Source organism: Podarcis bocagei (assembly GCF_964188305.1).
Source record: "Podarcis bocagei genome assembly, chromosome: 8".
Taxonomy (NCBI): Eukaryota; Metazoa; Chordata; class Lepidosauria; order Squamata; family Lacertidae; genus Podarcis; species Podarcis bocagei.
This window is the reverse complement of record NC_138133.1, coordinates 10,079,274-10,096,461: the sequence shown is the minus strand read 5'-3', so window position 1 is coordinate 10,096,461 and position 17,188 is coordinate 10,079,274.

Here is a 17,188-nt window from a genome sequence, read left to right as displayed (position 1 = left end):
ATGGTCCAAAGTCCAGCTGAAAGTGCTATAATCCACACCCCAATCTGTAAAGGCGAGGGTTCTGCGCCTGGAGCGCCCGTATAAAGGCCTTGCTATATATATGCATTTTCTTACTGCAACCCTGCCTCCCCTACCCAAACAATTAAGATTTAGGGGCCATGCTCTCAAGACATTAACGAGAGCCGTGGTATGTAAAGGAAGAATGCTAATCGGATCCATAAATGATTCCGTGTAGACAAAACAGAAACATCTGAAATGTCTCTGCGCGTATAAGCCGCGTTGACGCGCTTCTGCCCAGTTTGCCAGATGGCGGTCTGATTCGGAAGTCGAATCTGTTTCGAAGCAACAACTTGCTGTCAGCAGGCGGGTGGGGGTGGGGGTGGGGTTCAAATTCAGCAGAAGGACACGTGGAATTAGAAGTGATCGCGGGCACTATAGCTTGGTGGGAACTGAATCTACGCTCTTTGGAAGTGTAGAGTGACGACTGCGCTCTCCGGGCCAAGAGCCCAACTGAGGGTGCTAGAGACAGCTGCACGAATAGGTGGCTTCAGCAAACAGGTCTTCTCCCCACCACCCATACCCATCCCAGTTCCCGCCAGCCAGCCCTGTGCCAACGTGCGCTTAACCTTTATGAGCAAAAGAGGGAAATCTACCTTGCGGACCCTTTCCGTTCATGCATATATTTGGGCGGGTGGATGGAATCCTGATCTCAGTGACCACTTTCTTCAAGCAGCCCCGAGTGGCTTAAAAGTCCGCCACAAGATGCGGGTATCTTTAGGGTAGAATTGCAAATAATCAGTAGCGGGTGATTCTAGAAATGCCAATGCCACGATTGGCTATTTCCTCCTCCAACTGGCAAGTGATTTGAAATCACCTCGAAATCCAGTTGGGGACTTACCTGCAGGGAAAGGGGTTTGGAGCAGAGGCGCCAACAGCCTCCTGTGTTGGGTACGGACTGCAGCCTAACGCACGCCTCTCCCCGCCCCCATCCTTCCTACTCTCGAAGCAGCTGGCAATTTGGGAAGGCGAAATTAATTAGAACGTCAGCAAGCCCCCCGAGATGACTTTCCTCCCCGTCAAAATCGGAGAAGCGACGAAACGTGGCTTCCCTCGACCCCCTTTTTAAAAAAAATGTTAGAAGAGCCGCTTCCTTTTGCGGCGCTGGAGACCCGAGGAAAGGCGCGTTGGAAGGCGCGCACGGATTTCTAGCTCTAACCAGGGACACGTTTCTAGTCGGAAAGCGGCTATGGGGGAGATATCTCCACCCCCGTTATTGCTGCTTGTTTGCTGGGGTGCTTGTGCGTTAAACTGCTGGATGTTACAATTAGAAACAAGCGGGGGTGGAGGGATTGCGGGTACGCGCCAGTCAAAGTTGAGACTTCTCGCATTCATTCTTATTGGGTGGGCTCCAAAACGTCTGTTTCCCCCTCTTGCATGTAGGTGCCAAGGAGGCAGTGTGCTCTCTCGGGGCTCGGTCTCACCCTGACCCAAAGAGTCCATTACTTAGAATTAAGTCCCATTGATATCGGTGGGATTTACTTTCAGATAATGCGCCTGCGATAAGAGTCTTGCGCACCCGTTCAGGATCCGCGAAGGCGAATCCTCGGTATGTACAGTATTTCTTCCGGAGTGGCTGTGTTAAGAAATAAAATAAAATTACAATTGCGAGAAAAATGGCAAAGCGCAAAATATTATATCGATTATCTAATTTTTAAATATAGTGTTTCCACCTTTTGCTTTTCCTCCGACTATACAATGTTGCTTTCCATACAAAACAATAATAAAAAGAGGGACGGCTGAAGGGCGGGGGAAAGAGCGGCTCGTTTTCCAATAAGTGATTAATGAATAGCGCATTACCATTTCAAAAGGGGAGCCCTTGCTTTTGGGTCGATTTGCATAATTTTTGTATGGCTTCAAAAAAAGCAACACCACATTGCTGTCATGCATTTCCAAGAGCGAAACATAATACAGTCTGTGTGACAAAGAGATCCCTCCTAATTTGACACCGCCAAGGAACTATCCGGAGCGTTTAGCTAGAAATGGGACGTTTTGTACGTTTTTGAAGGCTCGCTCGCCTTTTCTCCTGGAGTTTGGTCTGCGTATGCCATGAAATGAGAACTCCTGGATCCCTGTCTCCAGCTCTCCGCGCTTTGGGGGGATCGCCTGCTCCTGAATGGCTGACTCCCCCCCGCCCCGGGACTCTCCGAGGTTTCCATTTCCCACTGCCCAACTACTACCCCCCCGCGCCTTTTCTCATTTCTTTTCAAAATCGCGCACCCCGCATTGTTACGCAGCAGGGCTGTCTTACGCGCGCTTATTACTGATAATAAATGAGCAATATGAAAACGCCTGCGTCGACGCTTCGCCGTTTCTAGGCGGATTCTTGTTGTTGTCTGAATGCTTATTTATTAACGGAGCCTCCTTGGCCCTAAGTGCAAATCGCATCTGATTTCGCTGAATAACAACTTTTCTCTCAAGGTGCGGTTAACTAGCGGCGAAGAAAGAGCAATCCATTATTTCTCGATAAAGGTCTAGCGTGAAAGTTTGTGTGTGTGTGTGTGTGTGTGTGTGTGTGTGTGTGTGAAGGGGTGTCATTTTCGGCTCTCCCACCCCCAGCCCATTCCCTGTGACTGAAACTTTATAGGCACCGAAGGTGCATGGACAGGATCCTGCCCAGGATAAAGGCTTTTCAAATCCTCTTGATTTCGGGAAGGGGACTTATTTAAACTCTCTGCCACTGGGATCAATGGGATTTAACGATGCAAGCTCAGACGTGCTTAACGGGAAGACAGTCTCAGGGAAATCGATGCCACTTGCTTCTGAGCGGCTGCGGCTTAGAGTCCAGACTCCGAAAGTACCAGTACTTGCGGTTGGGGAATCGGTCTGCCTGCTCTTTGAACTGGTGGTTCCACCCAGCAAAGGAACCCTCTGTCACATCCGATCCTCAACCCAGTTTGTGCGAAGTATAAGGGGGGTTCGCTCCTTGGCACCAGGGCGCGCTGGTATCAGGGCAGCGGTTGCCAACGCGGCGCCCTTCAGTTGCTATTGGACTCTAACTCCCAGTCATCCCAATGATCAGGCAGGTTGAGAGTTAATGGGAATTAATGAGAGTGAATCAGCATCTGGACTGCACCGCGTTAGCTGCCCCAGCAACAAACTACATTTCAAAACGTCTTCATCGTGCAGTCCTGCCTTAAACGCACTTACTGACGAAAAGCGAATGTTACTTTTGAGCAAATCTTAGGCACACTTACCTGTGAGTAAAGTTCACTGAGCACAGTGCAGATTAACTCAGGGGAAGCACGTGCAGAGGTCAGTCTACACGTATGGAATCCGCATTTACGCGCAGGTAAAGCCCCATCGAATTGAGAGGACCTGACATTACAAACGACGGTCAGAGGTGCGCTGCGTAGTACACCTACCTGGAAGCCTTTTCCCTGAAAGGCAATTGCACTTACAAAAGATTTAGGTTTGGCCTATAATATAATCGGTGTAGCGGCTGGGTGAAAAGAGGTGTTAGTGGGACAGAGGGCAAGATTCATTCAGGTAAAGGTTTAAAGGCCTGATCTTGGAGGTATTCAAGATTGAAGAGCACACAAAAGGATCAAGTATATGTTCATAGCATTTAATCGAATTTATTCAAAATGCCTTACAATAATGGAACAGGTGGTCCTGAGATCTGACATATAAGGGGAGGAGGGCAAATGCTTCTTTGCGGGGTCTGTGTGGAATCCCTGGAGGCAACGCGAAGTGCATTCACTAAGCACTCAAAGCGTTTCCCACATCTGGTGTTCGGTAATCGTTCCAACAGCCTTGCAATGTAGGCACCTATATTGTGAAATCCTTTGAAGTAGCTTCCAAATGGATGCAGTCATGTCTAGCTTCGGGTTGTGGGTCTGTTGATGGGGAAATAACTGGAGTTTGGATGGATTGCAGGGATCCTAGTAATGCTCACTTAGTGCGCACTTTATTTTAATGGAAGCTCAGGTGTTTCCAGTAATTTAAGGCTTGCTCACACAAGCACGTATGCACACGGCTTGAAAATGGTAGGCTTGGTAGTCTGTGTCAACTTCAACAGGTAACACTAGTCCCTCGTGTGAATTCTGTGGTAGCTCTTCCATGCACCCTAGTGCCCATCGGTTGACGATTTGCACGTGTGAACAGGCTTCTATAGCTATATGGGGAGAGATCATTTTTAGGCACAACCTTTTCCAGTGCAGCTAGTTCACGCATGCAGCATGCCAGTCGTCGAGAGAACTCCAGTGATGTAGACAGCCCCAGGTTGTTGAGATGCACGTGTGAACGAGACAATCAGTTTAAGTAGGCGGCAGCAATTGTCTATAAATGTAGCGGAGCTTACGTTGGGTTTTGTGCCGTTGGGGTCGCCTATTTTCCTAGAAATTTGTGGGTGGCTGTGTGTGAGCACTGACACCCTCGGGCATCGGCTGAATTGGGACGTTGAGGATTTTGCTTTCAAAGGTTTCTTCGGTCTGGAAAGCGACAGGTCAACGGAGCCTCCGGTTCCAAAAGGAAACCGGTGAAAGAATTCGGAGGACGGAATTTGGGGGAGGGCTTTGGCTCTGGCGGTAACTTGACGCATGGGAGGCGAGGGACAGGCGACTCCAACGTTGTTCGGATAAAAAGAGACGCTCCGAGGTCGAAGCCCAGGGGGAGCCTGGGAGGGTACGGGTTGGCCCGATCCGGACTTTCCAGGCCTCCGAGATCCAGCCAGGCTGGCAACCAGTCACAAAGCTTCCCAGTGGCCGCATTGGCCCTCCTGTCTAAGCTTAGAGCAGACCCTCAATTTTAGATCCCACCAACTAACTACGGATCCTGAACTTTGTTAAAACCCCAAGCTCAGATAGACTGCTCCTGCCCCAGCGTCGTAGCCGAGCAAAACAAACGGGGGAAATACCCTCCTGTTGCTGCTGTCCAGGGACATACTTCTAGATCCCCTCACTCTCTCCCCGCTCCAGCATCCCCTCTCCCTACACTCCCAGGCATACTCAGTGACTGGATGCATTTGACTGCGTTAGGCTTAAGAACTAGGAGATTAAGTTGCACTGTGCTGGGCACGCTGCCCTTTCCAAGCCTCTGCGCGAGGGACAGCCTGCCTTTTCACCTACCATCGTATAAGAAGGCTTATTTATTCCAATGCTTGGGGGGCGATAATATGGCTGAACATTATTGGACAAACTGCCAGGATATTCCAGGAACTCAATGGACCTTACCCCCGAGTATGGCTGCAATCCTATATCCAATTATCCGGAAGGTTAAGAACATTAAGAACTCAGCTAGGTGCAGTCCGATCCTGTGAACGTTCCTTGCACGGGAAAAAAGCCCTAATGGGTTTGATGGGTTTATTCACTCCCAAATTAAAAACAACTCTCATCCCTGTAAGCCCTATGGAACTCAATGGGATTTACTTCTGAGTGGGCGTATATAGGATTGCAGAGTTAAACGCGCCTAGAATTTCAGCCAGGCACCCGGAGCAAATGCGCACAGCATTGCGGCCAGAACCCGCCACTCCCAAGAAGCTCGGAAACAGCGCAAGAAGCTTCTCTCCTCAGCGGAGGGGGTGCGCCGCCTCTGAACGTGGGGGCTCGTTTTAGTGACCATGGCCACAAGTTTTGGTTCATGCGTGGAAACCCTAGCCTCAATGGTCACAGTAGATCTCGTGGGAGCGAATTCCACAGAGGCGTTAGGCTCTGTGTGAACGAGCTTCCCGCTTTTGCCTGTTCCTCTACGCCTTAGTACCGATGATCGATCCGTTTCATCGGGTTGACTCTCAAGGAATTTCAGGGCGAGCAAAGATCGGATCGGGACTGTAAGTGGTTCCTCCTCATTCTTTTTCTTCTACATTAGTTAAAAGTCAGATATTGTTGTTACCCTCCACGACTTTCACGCCCGTTCTCAATCTTGATCAGCTAATTCGACCCTGTGTCAGAAATCTCACCCTCTCTCAGCTCCCCAATCCCAAATACTCACCCCAAAAGTATAGTTCAGGTAGGCTAAGATCGCCGGAGGAGTGAACTGAGCAGGCGAAATTTAAACTAATAACCTAGAGGAAACGCGGAATCCCCATTGATTTCAATGAGGAACGTTCAGACACGTGTCTAGTTCTTGCACAGGAATCAACGAGGACATGAAACGTACTCAGAATTGGCTGGGTCGTGCCTTCCCTTCCCTTCCTCCCGTTTAGAAAGTGGATGGGACATCATTTTGGATCATCTCGAGAAACCAGTCCCATTTGCGGCTTAATATAAACAATAGAAATCACAGCCTCTCAATCAAAGACTGGAATCACCTATAAAGCAATGGAAAGCGGTGTCGGAAGTAATGGAAGGAATCTGGAAAGCGAAAGAACTTCCAAACCTGCCTGCCTTAGCAAGTGTCCATAGGATCGCAGAACTAAGCACAGCCGTGGCCTTCGAAGCGCTTAAATGTAGCGGAATCGCGCTCACGGGGTTTTTTTTGCAGCAGGAGGAAGGAAACTGTATCAGGGCAGCGATTCCAAACTGGCAAGGTCAGCGCGCAGATCCCAAGCAGAGGAAACATTCTTTCCCCAGGAGTGTTTAAAAGGGAAAAGTTGTTGCTTTTTAGCAGCAGCAGCAACAACAGTAACAACTGGCGCTGTGTGCATGTGTGGCACCTGGTAGGGATTTAATCTACCGTGATAACTTTGCAAAACAGCTCCTACTTAAAAAAAAAAAAATGTCTCAGAGACCTCACCTTGACTCCATCCTTTGCTTTTTATTTTATGTTTTTGTCACTTTGGAAAGAAAGGCTCTAGAAAGACAATACAGTGGTACCTCGGATTACATACGCTTCAGGTTACAGACTCTGCTAACCCAGAAATAGTGCTTCAGGTTAAGAACTTTGCTTCAGTATAAGAACCGAAATCGGGCTCCGGCGGCGCGGCGGCAGCAGGAGGCCAAATTAGCTAAAGTGGTGCTTCGGGTTAAGAACAGTTTCAGGTTAAGTACGGACCTCCGGAACGAATTAAGTACTTAACCTGAGGTACCACTGTATCTCGGAAACTTTCCGCAGTAACTAGCGGCGTTCCGTAGGCAAGGAATATGGAGGGCGCCTTCTCTCGTTCACGGGAGGAAGTTCAAGTCTTCCCACTTTTGTTGTGCTGCATTCGAGCTTGCAATCGTTCATTTTCTCTCTCTTTCTGGGCCGCACCTCCTCTTTTCTGCTGCGCGTAAAAACCCGTTAGACGCCCCTCTCAGAAAAGAATAGAAAGCCCGATTTCTGAACTGGGTACTCGGTTGAGTCGGGGCAAAGAGGAAGAGCGGGGACTTTTGCCTTCCTCGGGCGGTAGAGTTCCTGAGCATTTGCTGGCGGAGAGAATCGACGGGAACCAGGACGTTGAAAGTGGAGCTGCGGAAGCGCCGGGCTCTGCGGTCGGGATGAGAGACCCGGAATCGACAGGGGTGCCTCCTCCCCAGCCGATCGGTTTTATTACCGCTCTTAACACTAGAGAGCACCTGATCACCTGCTTTGTGCCTTTTCCGCAGCAGGCGCGCACGCGGGGGCGCAGAGCGCGCCTGTGCGCTCGCTTCGCCAAGCCAGGGAGCGACGGCTGCCGATTTGGCGATAGGCATGGGATGATGATGATGATGATGATTTTAAGCACCAAAAACACCGAGGGGGAGATGCCTCAAAAGGGTCATTGCACCCCATCAAAAGAGCCTCTGGATGGAACATAAAGTTCGTTCAAGGTGACTTCACCAAAAGCACCGTTAGCCCGGTGTTTCCCAAACTCCATGAGGCAAGGTGAGGTAACCACCTCAGGAGGCATGTTCCACAGGGGCAGCAGATCTGACCTCCAAGGAATGCTTCGCTTACTGCTTCTGCCACTGCTGCATGCTCCTTTGAGGCTGCATGTGCCTCCTGCTCAGCAGCGCCCCCTAATGTCGGCTCCAAAGCAGCCTCTCAGGGGAATAGGAGGCTCGGCTGATCTCCTCCCACCTTGTTCCTGATGTAGATCTTTGTTCCCAAAGTTTCCCCTTCTTCCCTGACGTGGGTGGGACGGGACACCATTTTGTGGTTTGCCCCAGGTGTCAAAATTATTATTAGTATTATTTATTTATTAAATTTATATACTACCCTTCATCATAAGATCTCAGAGCACTTCACAGAATAAGATGTCTTGGGCCCAACCTCAGGTGTACTCCAGCCCTTCATGGATTTTTAAAATGCTCACTTCGTTTTCCAAAGCTTTACTTTAAAACCTTTAAAGTGCATGGCTTCTCACCAAAATCCCGGGAGCTATAGTTTCTTAAAGATGCTAGGAATTGTAGCTCAGTGATGATTCTTGGGAGAAGTCATGTGTGTTAAGAGTATGGTGTGTGTGCTGCCTTGGGTAGAGCAGGTATAAGAATATCGTCACTCCTTGGGGTTTCTGCACAAGTCTGACTGTGCTTCCGCCAAGGGCAGGTAATTCTGTGCTGTCTCTGCATCTGATTAAATGACCCAATATTACTTTGATGCAGGGATGGGGCAGAAATACATATCCTATGGCAGTGACAGATGCTGCTGTTGCAGGCTGGGTCTCTGTTCAGTACTCAGGTGTGCCAACTTGAATAAAATATTGTGGGGGCGCACGTAAGCCCCACCCCACACAATCAATTGCATGATGCAGTGCACACACACCATTTGAATGGCAATGCCCATCAACTTTGTGGGGCCCCAGCCTCCTCAAATATTTTACTGTGGGGTGCTGAAGCCTCCACGGCCCCTAGGAGTTGGCTCCTATGTCAGTACTCCTGGGTGATGAGGGTGGTGGGGTGGTGGTGGTGGAATCTGTAGCTCTCTGGATGTTTTGGGATGCCAACTCCCATCAGTCCCAGCCAGCATGCTGAAGGGTCCTGGGATTCAGTACTCCAGCTTTGGTCTTCTCCTCCCTTTCCACTGTTAGATGATTCCAAGAATGCTCATAGACTAGAATCATAGAATCATAGAATCATAGAATCATAGAATCGTAGAATCATAGAATCATAGAATCATAGAATCATAGAATTGGAAGAGACCACAAGGGCCATCGAGTCCAACCCCCTGCCAAGCAGGAAACACCATCAGAGCACTCCTGACATATGGTTGTCAAGCCTCTGCTTAAAGACCTCCAAAGAAGGAGACTCCACCACACTCCTTGGCAGCAAATCGAGTCCAGCCCCCTGCCAAGCAGGAAACACCATCAGAGCACTCCTGACATATGACTAGTCATTTGGCACATTAAAAAATAAAATTAAATTATTTATTCGGTTTTTTATATTACAATTTTACAGTCACATATCCAACATTGATCAAACCTATCCATTCTTAAGGAAATCAGCCCTGAGTGCTCACTGGAAGGACAGATCCTGAAGCTGAGGCTCCAATACTTTGGCCACCTCATGAGAAGACAAGACTCCCTGGAAAAGACCCTGATGTTGGGAAAGATGGAGGGCACAAGGAGAAGGGGACGACAGAGGACGAGACGGTTGGACAGTGTTGTCGAAGCTACCAGCATGAGTTTGACCAAACTGCGGGAGGCAGTGGAAGACAGGAGTGCCTGGCGTGCTCTGGTCCATGGGGTCACGAAGAGTCGGACACGACTAAACGACTAAACAACAACAAATCATTGTGAGATTCCTAGAGGTGGCTGTTCTGCTTTTTGAAGCTCAATGCTAGACCAGGCTGACCATTTCTTTCCTCCACCAAGGCAGTTCCATGGTCGCTTGGTGGTCTCCGTTCCAGCAATAAGTGCATGATTTCAAAAGGGGGAAAATCTCAGTAAGTTAAGACAGCTAATTAGATAAGTCACTTGGACCAGGAAACAAATGCCTCTAAATTCCAGGAGTGCTGGAATGTCTTTAAGTCAACAAACACTGCACAGATTACCCCCAGTCTGCATGTCAAACAAGCTTTTAAGGGAGGCAGAGGATGACTTGCATGAAAATTCTCCAGACTGAAGAGTAGTAGCCAGACAGGAAGATGAAGGAAAGGAACATAGCTCTAAAAATAAGCTGAGAGAGAGAGAGAGAGAGATGGATGCTTAAAAGTCAAGTGTAATTTAATCTTAAATAAAATAGAAACACAAATAAAAATTTATAGATAAAAAAGAAGACCAGATCTATAGATCCATTTAACTGCAGTCATCAGGACTCCCCAGATTTCTATGCAACAGATATCCTATGTGCTGTATGGGAGGCCCCCACAGGGCCAAACTAGTTGTTGTTGTTTAGTCGTTTAGTCGTGCCCGACTCTTCGTGACCCCATGGACCAGAGAACGCCAGGCACTCCTGTCTTCCACTGCCTCCCGCAGTTTGGTCAAACTCATGCTGGGAGCTTCGAGAACACTATCCAACCATCTCGTCTTCTGTCGTCCCCTTCTCCTTGTGCCCTCCATCTTTCCCAACATCAGGGTCTTTCCCAGGGAGTCTTCTCTTCTCATGAGGTGGCCAAAGTATTGGAGCCTCAGCTTCACGATCTGTCCTTCCAGTGAGCATCTTCATGGATCACTGCCTTGCCGTGGCGAAGGGGCTTGAATAACTCACAGAAGCTATGAACTATGCCGAGCAGGGCACCCAAGATGAACGGGTCATAGTGGAGAGTTTTGACCAAACGTGATCCACCTGGAGGAGGAACTGGCAAGCCACTCCAGTATCCCTGCCAAGAAAACTCCATGGACAAAGACAACAGGCCAAACTAGACACGATGCTAAAGACACAACTTCGCTTGAAGTTGTATCTTTATTATATATATTTAAAAATAATGAAAAGAATCACTCCCACCTTCAAATTCTAATAAGAACTATGGTACAAAGGAAGAACATTCACCTCTTCCTTTCCCATCCCACCTTGACAATCTCCCTAAGCTAATGTTAATCCTATGAGGAAAGCTCTCATTGGTACCATTTTACATAATCTACACCATACCTTTAAGGTACATTTAAAGCGTATGGATTCCCCCAGAGAATCCTGACTTAACTAGATTCTAGTTTGTGCTTCAAGCATCTGTGAAACACTTCTGAGAAATATTGACACAGGGCCAACGTGGTGTTATGATTCCCATTCAGCTCCCCCTTCCCGCTTTGTGTTCTGCAGAAATACAACGCAGGGAACTGGCTACCCGCCCTGTGATGGTGAGGGGAAGCTAGCTTGAGACAGTTCAAAAGGCAAAGTTCCAGAGAAATATAATTGGGGATGGTACAGAATTCAATACAAAGATACAATAAAGAATAAAGAAGACAAATCAATGGAACAGTGCTGTGGACTGGCAGGATGTCAGGGTGAATGGCAGAAAGAGTTCAGTGGCATAGTAAACACAAGGCCTTGGCTCAAGATGAATAATGTTGTCAAGCTTGGGTTGGATTGAGACTTAGCTATGCTTAGAGCAGAGTAGACCCACAAGAATGGGCCTTTTCTGTGGTGGCTCCCCACTTGCGGAATGCTCTCCCCAGGGAGACTCGCCTGGTGCCTTCATTGCATATTTTTAGGCACCAAGCAAAACATTTCTCTTCTCTTAGGCCTTTGGCTAATTAAACACTTTATGACCTCTTAAGTTGTGTGCAGGAGTCAATGTTATTGTATTATGTTTCCGAGCACAATTCAAAGTGTTGGTGCTGACCTTTAAATCCCTAAATGGCCTTGGTCCAGTATACAGTGGTACCTCGGGTTACATACACTTCAGGTTACATACGCTTCAGGTTACAGACTTCGCTAACCCAGAAATAGTACCTTGGGTTAAGAACTTTGCTTTAGGATGAGAACAGAAATCGTGCTCCAGCGGCGCGGCAGCAGCAGGAGGCCCCGTTAGCTAAAGTGGTGCTTCAGGTTAAGAACAGTTTCAGGTTAAGAATGGACCTCTGGAACGAATTAAGTACTTAACCCGAGGTACCGCTGTATCTCAAGGAGCGTCTCCACCCCCATTGTTCTACCCGGACACTGAGGTCTAGCGGCGAGGGCCTTCTGGCGGTTTCCTCACTGCGAGAAGCCAAGTTACATGGAACCAGGCAGAGGGCCTTCTCGGTAGTGGCACCCACCCTGTGGAATGCCCTCCCACCAGATGTCAAAGAGAACAACAACTACCTGTCTGGGCTGTCTGAAGGCAGCCCTGTTTAGGGAAGCTTTTAATGTTTGATGCATTATGGTATTTTAATATTTTGTTGGAAGTCGCCCAGAGTGGCTGGGGAAGCCCAGCCGGAAGGGCGGGGTATAAATATATTATTATTATTATTATTATTATTATTATTATTATTATTATTATTATTATTATTAGTGTTTTTATATTGTAAACTACCCTGTGATCGTCAGATGAAGGGTGGTATAGATTTTTTTAAAGAACCAATTGGGCTTTAAAGTCATGACTAGTTAAAGTCCCATTGATTTCAATAGGTTCCCTCAAAGCATCACTAAGCCTGGATCCAGCTCAGTGAATGGCCTCCTAAGGCAATACAGGCAGCCCCCTCCCATTTATGCATGGGTTATGTTCTGAGGCACTGCATACATCGGTGAAATTGCATATAACTGAAACCTATTGGAAAAGCTTGCAAACATCTCTGTTCTGCCCCACCCCACCCTTTTAGTGATGTTTCAGTGATGTCTTTATGATGTTTCCAGGTCACGTATACATGGTCACACACTTCCTGAACACATATAAATGGGGAGCTCTGCATATATCTAAATCCAGACCAACCTAGATTATAAAGCATTTTGCTGATTTAAGGAATTTAGGCTGTTTTATTTTGCTCTTTTGGACAAGTTTAGCAGAGTGCCAACAAAGGTCCATATAGTTAAAGCTATGCTTTTCCCAGTAGTGATGTATGGAAGTGAGAGCTGGACCATAAAGAGAGTTGATCGCTGAAAAATTGATGCTTTTGAATTATGGTGCTGGAGGAGACTCTTGAGAGTCCCATGGACTGCAAGAAGATCCAACCTCTCCATTCTTAAGGAAATCAGCCCTGAGTGCTCACTGGAAGGACAGATCCTGAAGCTGAGGCTCCAATACTTTGGCCACCTCATGAGAAGAGAAGACTCCATGGGAAAGACCCTGATGTTGGGAAAGATGGAGGGCACAAGGAGAAGGGGACGACAGAGGACGAGATGGTTGGACAGTGTTCTCGAAGCTACGAACATAATAATAATAATAATATTTTTTTTTAAAAAAAATTATACCCCACCCTTCCCAGTTCAAAAACATGAGTTTGACCATGCTGTGGGAGGCAGTGGAAGACAGGAGTGCCTGGCGTGCTCTGGTCCATGGGGTCACGAAGAGTCGGACACGACTAAACGACTAAACAACAACAACAACAACAACAACAACAACAACAACAACAACATATTCCTGATAGATTGATGGTTGATGCTTCTGCACAAAAAAGAGTCGGTAACCCTGCAGTAGGGTCAGGAGAAAATTTCAGTCCAGCTTGCATTTTCAATGTGAAGCTGCTTAATTTGCACAACCCAAAACAACCTGCAAACCAAAAGGCAGCTATCCTTCAACAAATGCACACCCCCAGATTCTGCAATCCCCAAATGAGTACAGGCAACTCCCCATTTGCACAGGGATTGTGTTCCTGGCCTCTGTGTGCGTTGGCAGAGTGCATAAGCCTGCCCTGCCCCTGTTACACCCCCTTTTCTGGGCATAGTGATGAGTGTGTGTGCAGTCAATTGGACACATTGTCCAAAATGGTTGCTGCCTGTACAAAAGTGCATGTATTGTAGGGAAATGAGCATTAAAATGTATATCACAGGAACCTTGGGGACAAGCCCCATGGTTTGCACATCTTTCATATGGAGGAAACACATTAAAGTTCCACTTTTTAGCGTAATTGCACCATTGCATTGCCACAATGCATTTGACAATAATGTTACAGGTTTTTGACATAATGTTACAGGAGCGACACAAGTCGTACAGTCTGCTTATCTTTTGTGATGACCCATCACTGTTGTCTTTAGAAGGCATCACAGGGGTGGGGGTGGAATCGGGGAATGTGAAAAAAGGAGCCCCTCCTTCCATCCGCCATGTTATGCAAAGGAAGAAGCCTGATTTTTTTTTTTAATGTCCCAACATTAATTATAAACTTTGATGAAAGGATTTTCTGAACCATCCAATTTGCACAAAAGTTAAAATATTTTAATGCACGTATTTAGAGCACATTTCAAACCCGCAAAGAATTCCCAGATAACCCAATTTATTTATGTACCGCAATCTGCTTTTCCTCCATATTTTTCCTCCTGTTTTGTAGCAGTACTGAGTATAACCACAAACACTTCTGCTATCTGAAAAAAATGCAAAATGCTTCCTGAAAAAAAAGTTTAGCATACACAAATTGTCCAGTGAAGTTCATTCTAAATTAGGACAGCTGTTGTCTCTGAATGCATTACCAAGTGAATCTGTAGCCCAAGACATTATTCTCTGCAAATTTTGAGGGGGCAGATTCTCTGAATATGTGCAAATATTTGCTACTCAGCAGGATTAGCATTAGCATTTGGCATCTGATTTTGCAGCCATGCTTAGTATTTGACAACATCTCTAAAATGACGCGCCGGAGCAGTCAAGATCTGACAGGGACTGACATATGACAGTCAACCTTTGGCAGTATCTGACAGCTGACATGCAAGAGCAATCAATGTTTGACATATCCGACAGATTACTTATTTATTTAAATTTATACCCTGCCTTTCTGTACTGGGCACCCAAGGTAGCTCTCAATAATAATATACAAAAGCAGCAATCATTAAATAAAACCAAAACAACAAACAAATAATAAGCAGTAAATAAAGCAACAGCAGGTTAAAAACTAAAATAATTATCATTATAAGCAGCACCCTGTTCTAAATAAAGAAACAAGGGGAAGAAGAAGAATCAGCTTAGCAGGCTGAAGTCCTATTTAAACTAGAAAGGACTTAAATGGGCCTCCCTCAGTAGAATGTTACTAAGAATAGGCAAAGGCACTGAGGTCATTTCTTGTGTCAAATGCACCTCAGTTGTTGATGAGACAGGCACCTCTGCACTATCCATTTTAAGCAGTATTATACCACTTTAAAGTCACTGCTTCTCCCAAAGAATCCTGGGAACTGTAGTTTGTTCCTAGAGTTACTATTATTATTAATAATAAAATAACTTATATACTGCCCTGTGAACAGGAATTGGCTGTAAAACCACCATGAGAATCGTAGCTCTGTAAGGGAAATAAAGGTAAAGGTAAAGGGAACCCTGACCATTAGGTCCAGTCGTGGACGACTCTGGGGTTGCGGCACTCATCTCGCTTTATTGGCCGAGGGAGCCGGCATACAGCTTCTGGGTCACGTGGCCAGCATGACTAAGCCGCTTCTGGTGAACCAGAGCAGTGCACGGAAACGCCGTTTACCTTCCCACTGGAGTGGTACCTATTTATCTACAGTGGTACCTCGCAAGACGAATGCCTCGCAAGACAAAAAACTCGCTAGACGAAAGGTTTTTCCGTTTTCGATTTGCCTCGCAAGACGAAATTTCCCTATGGGCTTGCTTCGCAAGACGAAAACGTCTCGCGGCTTTGTTTCCTTTGTCTAAAAACAAAGACATGTTTTGTTTATAAAATTAATTTATTTTCCCTTCAATTTTTGAACTGCTCTTTACAGTATGTGTGACTTTAAAGAGCAGTTAATAAGCTGTTGTTGTACCAAATTTGGCTTTGTTTGGACTTTTTTTGACCATAGGAACGCATTAATTGATTTTCAATGCATTCCTATGGGATTTCGTGATTCGCAAGACGAAAAATTCGTTAGACGACAAAACTTGCAGAACGAATTAATTTCGTCTTGCGGGGCACCACTGTACTTGCACTTTGTGCATTTGAACTGCTAGGTTGGCAGGAGCAGGGACCGAGCAATGGGAGCTCACCCCATCACGGGGATTCGAACTGCCGACCTTCTGATCAGCAAGCCCTACGGTTTGTGGTTTAACCCACAGCGCCACCTGCGTCCCTGTAAGGGAAATAGGGGTCTCCTAATAACTCTCAGCACCCTGAACGAATGACACTTTGCAGGATTCTTTGTGGGCAGTTTTAAAAGGTATGACACTACTTTATAAGTATAGTGCAGATAGGTCCATAATAGAGAAGGGGCTCTCTTTCAGATCTTAATCTTGGGCAGTCCCACATCACTTCCCCCCCTGCCCTCTTAATGCTGTGACTTGAATCCAAATTTGGGCAGGTTCATATAGGAGGATGCAGTCCTTCAAATGACCTGGTCCTTTCTGGGATTTCCCACTAATCATCTGATTGGCTTCTGTCCCATGGATCTTTTCCACCAGGGTTGCTCAGCTGAAAGGAGGTAAACAACAAGAGAGGGGACTAGCAGGTGATGGGGCTTGGGGAGAGGGTGGCCAGCTATTGGACGGAAAACACAAAACAGTGAACACGTTTCTGCGTTTTCCAGAACTTTTTTTCCAGGCTGGATATTAAGCAAACTGGGAGTGGGAACAAGGAGGAAAAGGTGGGTTTGGTGTTAGTGCCCCAAAGAACACAGTTATTATTTATCAGCAAACGTTCTAAGAACTTTATTAAGTTGGCAAATGTCCAATGTTGATGTCAATTTCATTTCTGGAACTCACATGGCAATTTGTGTGTTGCGGGTTGGTCAGATTTTGGCATATAAAGCAAAAAAATGAAAATTTGCTGAATTTTTCTGGATGTTCATTTCAGCTGTGGTTCAACCCTACAAGAGTCTAGGGAGATGCACTGGACTTTTATGGGCGATTTGAGACTGCCCTTCTGCCACTATTCACAGTATAGAAAGACCCACCCATTCTTTGTCCAGGTTTAACTACTGATTCTCCTCATTTTGTGGGCACTATTACCCATTACATTATGCTCAGGTATTTCACTTAGTACAAATGAGGCCGTCTATTTTGACTAACATGCATTCTAATCAAATTATGCTAGTTCAAATAAGAAAGTTTCCCCCAAAATATATAGACATATAAAGTATCCTTGTCTTTTATATTAAATTAATGCATCAGATTAGTTACTTTCTGACTGTAGTATAAGTAGAATACTGTTTGATCACTAATAAAATGCGATAACTACCACGCTCCTGAGATTAGCCCAAGAAACCACTGGCTGCTTGGGGGTGAGTTATTTTGTTGAAATGGTACTCGTGGGATTAACAGTGATTATATCCTCTGGGAAATCACAGTGCTTTCTAAATCCATTTTG